The sequence below is a fragment of the Coptis chinensis genome, chromosome 5, assembly GCF_015680905.1.
Source record: "Coptis chinensis isolate HL-2020 chromosome 5, ASM1568090v1, whole genome shotgun sequence".
Classification (NCBI taxonomy): Eukaryota; Viridiplantae; Streptophyta; class Magnoliopsida; order Ranunculales; family Ranunculaceae; genus Coptis; species Coptis chinensis.
The window spans coordinates 67,971,985-67,980,327 of record NC_141460.1 but is presented as its reverse complement, the minus strand read 5'-3'; the positions used below and the strand labels follow the sequence as shown (position 1 = coordinate 67,980,327).

The following is an 8,343-nucleotide window of genomic DNA, read 5'->3' as shown; positions in this document are numbered from 1 at the left end:
TATCATATACCTAGATACTAAACACCTTTTACTCATCATTATGATTTTTTAATTTGGAAAATTCTACCCATTGAAATTTATGTATGTAGATACAATAAAAACACCATATTCAATTAGCAATGAATCATAACAAACGATACTTAATTAACTATTATCATCATTTACAAAAGTATTTGAAGAATCTAGACAACTAGTCTTTGACAATACATCATATATCATATAATCTTTACAGAAATCAACTAAATATAGACATTCTGCAAAACTAGATTTTGCAATCTGCTGATTTGAACATCTATCGAAGATTTCTTCATTCATCTACCACAACCGATCGGCCAATCTGGTACAACAAATAAGCAATACATAAGTAAACTTAAAACAAACAAAAAATCTAAAACAATAAAAAGCTAAAATGCACTCAAATAAGCAATACATGTGTAAGTATTTTTACCAAGTCAAAGTTATTATGGACCTAGAATGCACAAACACCACTTCCACAATTATGATCCCCACCTTTTGCACTATGGAAAAAAAAAACCTATATTAAGACTTGTCCCTGTAAAAAAAAACTTACTTTAGAACAAGTGAGTTTATTAAATTCAGTTTACAAGACAAAATTTGTTCAAGGCGAAAAGAAAATATGCTTACTTAGAGTAACAAACCTCCCCCCATTTCCGCCACACAACACTGCCAAATCAGTGGTTGTGCACATCAATATGTCTCCATCGGCAACAAATTGCACTACAGAAAGTCTAGGAACACAGAAGGTGAACCAATGTAAAGGATCAAGATTCACCTAAAATACCAGCCACCAAGATAAGTGTAAATAGATTGTACAACCTGAAAGCATGCAGTGCTAAAGAATAAGAGATCCAGCAATGAAACTATCACTTAATGTGATGGCACCCAAACAACCTGTCCTAGCTAGAATATGCTTTAAGGCATCCTTAGGCTCATGTCTATGAGGGGGCAGAACATTTAAAAACTTCTCATGAGCATGAAAGGAGCATAACAACTTACATTGCATTCCACTTCTAGCTTCTGCTTTCTGGTAGCTAATTAACTTCATGTAATTTTAGTATAGTATTTGGTACCAGCAGATGTACATGTGGATCACTGCAAAAACATGCATACATATACAAAATATTATGTTTTGAAATCATAGTTTGTTAAATCCAATTCAGCTTCAATAATTAGAAACCCCACTCATTTGCTTGCCTCAAATCATTTCTACAATAATCAATTATCAACTACATGTCATAATAACCATATAAATAAAATACCAACACCAAGCACTATATTTCAATTTTAGTTTCAAAAAAAAAATACAATAAATAAATTGTATTACAGCAAACAAAAGTCAATTTTAATTTCAGAAAATAGAAGCTAAAGAACATCAAAAGAATAATTGAAAAAAGTTAAAAAGCTTTAACTTTTTTTTTGCAAAGACAGAGCAATATTCTTCGCTAGTGTACCTCCATGGCTTGGATCCTATTGGTTGTCAAATTAAACAAAATGTTAAGATTAAAAGAAGGATAAAATAAATAAAATTGTTTTAATGAGTACTCTCAAGTCTCAATAGGTAATCCAAGCAAGATACCAATAGACGTACTATTTAAGATGAAAGAGGCTTACAATGGCACAGTAGTGAACCACTGTAGCTTGACCTTCTCAAGCTCAACGTTTTCAAGGTGCCGCCATAACATGGCTAGGACCAAATTGTACACCAAAAGGATGGGCTTGTAGACATGCTTGAAGTACTTGTTCAAGAAATCCTGACATTTTCACAACATACAAGTTAGTAAATAAACAATATTATCAACTTTTATATCCACAACTCTTGTCCGTGTATAGTGTGATGTTGGTGGGTAATGATACTTATCATACATGAATCATCACTGTTTTACTATTTTTTACTCAAAGTACGAAATGATGTAAATAACAATTACTAAAAATTAGTATATTTCAGTGTAAATGTGTAATAACTCCTAAATTCAGTTTTATTAAATCTCAAAGAATTAGAGAATTTAAAACTAGTAAATTTAAAGATAGTTCACATTACCACTTTTATGTAGTGAGGACCAAATGACCAATAATAAACTAGAGAAATGATGTTTCCTCAACTTGGATGTAACCATAACAATCATAACAATCCATCGAGAAAAGTGATGAACTCACTTTCTCTATAAAAAGTGTCGGAGCAATGATTCAATTCTAAGATTTTCAATAATACTTGAAAGTTAGTCCGCTAGGTTCATAGACAAACATCACAAAGATTAAAGTACAATGGAGGAGGAGACCTTATCTCAGCAGGCCATGTCACCTTATCGTGGCATTGATGGCGCATCTAACCCAATATTGAGGCAAATGACTCCAGTTTTTTCAAGAAAAATAGTCTATCATAGCATAGAAGTACATGTTTGGTGTGTCAAAGAGATGATCTATGTTCTCAAACACTTGAATATCAGCGTCGATCAAGATAAACCATTTTGCTATACTCTTCAAACTACAAGAAATCATCAATACGGTCAGCATACTCGAGCAGTAAAAAAACGTAAAAGATACATCTGTTTCGCTGGTATAATCACAAAAAAAATTGGCAAAATAAAAGAAGACCTATAAGGTTCTCACTTGTATATCAAAAAATACTATGGCATGGTTCGTACATTATTGCATAACTTATAAACCCCATTTCTAAAACATACACTTCATAACTTCACAACCTTAAAACTTGTTAATAAATAGCAAAAAGAAACCCAATCTTCAAGTTCAATTATGATAGACAGGAACAATTAATTGAAATAACGAATAAAAATTCAATATTTCAGTTCATCTGACATGAAATCTTTACTGAATCACAACAAAATCGATAGAAACTCAAACTTTACACACCCAATTAATCAAAAACTTAAACAAAGTCTTAATACCCAAACAATCTGCACGAAACAGTAAACAAAAAAAAAACAAATCTGCAAAACAAAACAAGCCACTTACCACTTCAATTAGCACCGCCCAACACTTAAAATCTAAAATAAAATAAGTAAAGATTAAAATTTTAACTTTTAAAGACGAAATGAAGATGAAATTAAGTGAAATGAATATAAAAACGTACATAAAAGTGAGTAGAATCTAATGGAAGGTAGATCTGATGGTGTATGTGAATGTTAGTTAATCTAAATTAAAAATTGTGTATGAAAGCTCCGTTTACGAGCTCGTTGAAGGAATGAAGCAAGATTGGGAGAGATAAGATTCTGAGATGTGGAGAGAAAGAGGATGTGTACTGGAGATGGAGGAAAAGTTTTGGTTTAGATAGAGGAGGGAGAATGGAATCTAGGGTTTTTTTTGTTCTTTCTAATTTTATTTTCTAATTTTTGAGGATTGGAAGCGGGAACATGAAAACTCTAGCAGCGGGCGAAAAATATTCAGCCAAAAACTATATGTCCGTCCAAACCAAAGCCAATTAGCAACACTAGGACGGTCGCAACAAGGGACTACACCGGTGGCGCCAAGCGGGTCGCAATAGGGATTTAATTTATAGCAGCACCACACTCGTTGCCAACAACAAATATTTTCAATTTAATTATCTTTTTAAATTTAAGTGCACACTTTTGCAACGCACAAGGTGTTGCTCTAAGTATTTTCCAAATTAAAAATTCTATTAAGACGGATGACCTTTAGCAACGCCAAATGGTGTTGTAAAAGATGGCTTTTTGCAACAAATTTTAGGCATGGCAAAAGAGTGCGCTGCAACATACCCCTTTTGTTGTAGTAATTTACCGCACCCTTTTAGAACTCTCCACGCCTCAAGTTTTGGAATTGAGTTTTATGACTGATGATGTCATATGTTAGGTGGGCATTTATTGAATGTGCCATAAATGGCCCGTTAGCGTTATATATAGGTATTCATTGAATGTGTCATGAATGACCAGATTGTTTGGACTACCCTAGAGAGAAACTAAGGTATTCGCCTTGCGGGTTAGTTGTATTCCTTGAGTGTACGGGAATGTAGGGTTGGGTATTTCTTGAATGTTGTGGAAATGACCCAGGGCATTCATTGAATGTGCCATGAATGACCCGTTAGTGATATGATAGGTATTCCTTGAATATGGCGGGAATAACCTAAGGTATTCATTGAATGTGCTATGAATGACCTGAGTTTTATGCCCTAAAAGGCTATGAAATATGTGTATGAAAGCCCAGAGATGGCTATGATATTGTGGTATTCAGTGGGAGAGAGGCACACAGAAATGTGTGATTTGGAAAATGTGTGGAGTGCAAATCGTGGAGTAGGTACTAAAGGGTGGGTGTATAAGAAAAGTAATTAATTAAGTTATAAGAGAAATTGATTTGAGTGTGCGAATGTGTTTGGGCTTACATTTGAATACCTATAGGATATCTACATATGTTATATAAAATTTCTAACTTTCTTTTGCAGGAAGGTAGGACTTAATAATATTTTGTGCAGGGATGCAGTCCTACCCTTATACAGCAGTGGATATCGGTAAGTTTTAGTTCAATTACTTAGTTATTGAAACAAGTTATTATAACGAGTTAATAAGATGGAAGTCTTGCTTGGGAAGAAACTATGCCGGTTGAAATGACGGAACTACCTGTCTTCCAAGCTGAGAATGATTAAATTATGATAAATTTAAAGTGTTAGTTGGATAAGTAAATATTGGAAATGTTTATATGTGGTTAGTATACTCATACCAGAAATTTCCATTTTGCTGACCCATGTTTGCTTTGTTTTGGCAACGTGGGTGTGTTCTTGGGAGCATAGGTGGAAGGCAGTAGAACCGCGGCGTGTGATTGGATTCTTACCTAGAGCAATCCATTAGTTCTTTTATTAGGTCCGATTCTTATTGGACGGATGTAATAATGTAGTTTACTTTTTCAGCATGACATGAGAACATGGTAGTGAGAAATTTTATTCTTAGAGTTTGGTTGATGTTTTGTTTTGGATGGATGATAGTTTAATAAAGTGATGGTGGAAAATTCTTGGGTTTTTTCTTTTATGATTTGGGTTTTAGGTTTTGGCATGTGTTGTACCCCCCGTCATAGCCTTGGTTTTTAGACAATTGAACATAGTGATGTTTGAGATTTTTATATTTCAAATATTCACTTTGTAATTGTTTAGGAATTCGGGTTGTGATAGCAGACCTCCTTTCGCATCACGAGTAATGAGAAAGCCATATCCCCGCAGTTACAGACAACCGAAGTTCAATGTTTTCAGTGGCAAGTCAAATCCGGTGGATCACGTATTCAGATATCGTGCCACTATGGGACAATATGAAAAGTATGACCACGTCATGTGTCAAGAGTTCAAAGCTTCCCTGTCTGGATTTACGCTCCATTGGTACCACAGGTTACCTGAGCGGCAGATCAGGTCCTCAGAAGAAATGTTCAGGACCTTCATAGATAGGTACTCGTGCAACAAGCACCAACCAAAACAGATCGATGCACTGTTCAACATCAAGAAAAAAGACGGAGAGGCATTAAGGTCCTACATGCAACGATTCATGGAAATTTCAATCTAGATAGAGTCTTGTGATGAATAGACTACTATAATAGCTTTCAAACAAGGGTTGGATGAAAACAACACTTTATTCAGGTCCCTCTCCCGAAAACCACCCCGTGATTTGGAGGAACTCCTAGACAGGGTTGAAACTCATGCAGGGTGGGAAGAGGATGTCCTGAACAGATGTCAGGAAGCAAAAAAGACTAATCGGACAACCCTTATGGGCCCACGTTAGGTGAACGACAACTCTTTACCTCAAAAGCTAAAGAGAGACCGCATCGTGGTCGCCAACGGGCTAAATCCCCATCCAAAGGACGAATGTCCGTGAGGGCGCACCAAAATGTGGCGATGAATGCGCATGAGAAAATCGTAAAAGAAGCCACGGATGGAAAGAGCTGAAGAAGCTCTTCCCTCAATGGACAGAAACTTTGCCCCTCTTAACAAAATGCCAGACGAGGTCCTGGACTCGATCAAGAACCAGAGTTATCTTAAAAGGCCAACTCCACTCAAGCTAGGCTCCCTGGGTACCGGAGACAAGAGGACCTACTGCAAGTTCCATAAGAGTAAGGGTCACAGTACCAGAGCCTGCAAGACCCTGAAAAACGAACTATAGGATCTGATTGAAAGAGGGTATTTGAAGCATTTTGTAGCACACGAGCAGGTGAATGCAACACGTCAGTTCAGGAACCACTAGGTATTGGACCACTCAATGGCCGGCTCCAAATAAATATGATTTCAGGAAAGGCAAGCAAACGAAGTGGGTAGGTCACTAAAAAGGGTGTGCGATATCAAATGCACGTCGCCAAGCAAATGAGGATCATGAACAGCGAACTGACTACGAGTGCTCAAGTCAATACGATACCCCACAAAGATCCACTCATCCTCTTCACTGAAGCTGATTGTTTCAGCATCCAGAGTCCACATGAGGATGCACTTGTTCTTACACTCCCTTTTGGAGATTATGATTTGTATCGCATATTGGTTGATCCAAGAAGTTCTGCAGATGTATTATTCTATGATGCATTCAAAAAACTGCAGATTCCTAACTCCGAGATGGTTGCCACCAACTCCAACCTGTATGGATTCAGCGGAGACAAAGCTCTAACAGTTGAGGAGATCCAACTACCTGTAGCTACTGGTCCGGTAACTCTCATCATAAATTTTGTTGTGGTAAAAGCTACCACACTTTATCACATGATCTTGAGCAGGACTTGGCAGCACAAACTCCGCTACTGCTTCCAAAGCACCTATCACCGTCCCAAAATTCCCACATAACAAAAAAATTAAGACAATCAAAGGAGATCAGGTAGTCGCCAAAGTATGCTATGCTCTGGCGACAAAGCAGTCCCCACTCCCTTATGAACTAATAGAGGTGGGGCAACCCGCCAAATAGCAATTACAGTTAGATCCCCCTCTCCCAGACCTGGTCCCAAGAAAGAGGGAGGATCCCTCCTCACTAGAGTCGTTAAAGGAAGTGGAAATTGTGGGAGGCAGATCGCCAAAAACCACTTTTATCGGCACCTTGTTGAGTTCTGAACACAAAGACGTGTTTGCTTGGTCATTCGAAGAAATGCCATGAATTGACCCCCATGTGGCATGCCACCGGCTCAATGTCTGCAGTGATACAGTAGTAGTTAAGCAGAATCCGAGAAAGATAGGTGCCGACAGATCGAAAGAGGTAAAAGCCGAAGTTGAAAAGCTAAAGGCAACTAATTTTGTCAGGGAAATCAATTTCTCCACATAGATTTCTAATATTGTCCCAGTATGTAAGAAAAATGGGTCATGGAAAATCTGTATCGACTTCATGGATCTGAGCAACGCATGTCCAAAAGACGTTACCCTCTGCCACGGTTTGACAAATTTGTAGGTGCAACGACTGGACATGAACTGTTATCTTTCACGGATGGGTCATCTGGCTACAACCATATCCTATTGCATGAGGAAGACCACAAGCATGCTAGTTTCATAATCGAGGATGGCATGTACTGTTATCATGTCATGTTGTTCGCACTAAAGAATCGCGGAGCCACGCATCAACGCGTTTGGTAAATAAAATGTTTGAAGGATTGATAGGCGACATTGTGGAGGTGTACGTAGATGATCTCTTGATCAAAAAATTGAGATGGAGAGATCATCTCTCCCACCTGAAACGTGAATTTGACATTCTCCGAGAGTATCACATGAAACTCAACCCTGCGAAATATGCTTTTGTTGTCTCATCAGGGAAGTTTTTAGGGTACCTGGTTACTAAGAGAGGAATCGAAGCGAACCCATATCAGATCCGGGCACTCATCAAAATGCTTTCACCTAAAAACATGAAAGAGGTTCAAAAAGTTACAGGCAGGTTAGCAGCTCTGAACAGGTTCATTTCCAAGAGTTCAGATAAGTGCAAATCTCTGTTTCAGTTATTGCGAAAGAATACCTCATTTGCATGGACGGAAGAATGCCAAAAAGCATTCGATCAACTCAAAACGTACTTGGGGGCACCACCAATCCTTTCCAAACCAACAGGGAGAAGTTTTGGGTCTTCATCTCTGCTTCATCTAACTACAAAGATCGGGCTTACAGATTGATACGTGTGGACGAAAAGAAGGTTGAAAAACTTGTCTATTTCTTGAGCCGAACACTCTTACCAGTAAAAACAAGGTATCCTAAACTCGAAAGAGTCACTTTAGCCCTTGTTTTACAGCAGAGAAATTACGACCATACTTTTAGTCCCACACAATCGAGTAATCACGAGTACCGCCACGATCGGTTCTAGAAAGGCCGAACAAGTCGAAGGTTAGCTAAATGATCCGCGTTACAACCGCCGAGTATGATATTATCTA

At 37.7% G+C, this 8,343-nt stretch overlaps 1 pseudogene; it reads right to left on the bottom strand.

The window, feature by feature from the left end:
• Window positions 1–540: 540 nt before the first annotated feature.
• LOC147498517 (galactinol synthase 1-like) lies at window positions 541–2,653 on the bottom strand (annotated as a pseudogene).
• Between the last annotated feature and the right edge of the window lie 5,690 nt (window positions 2,654–8,343).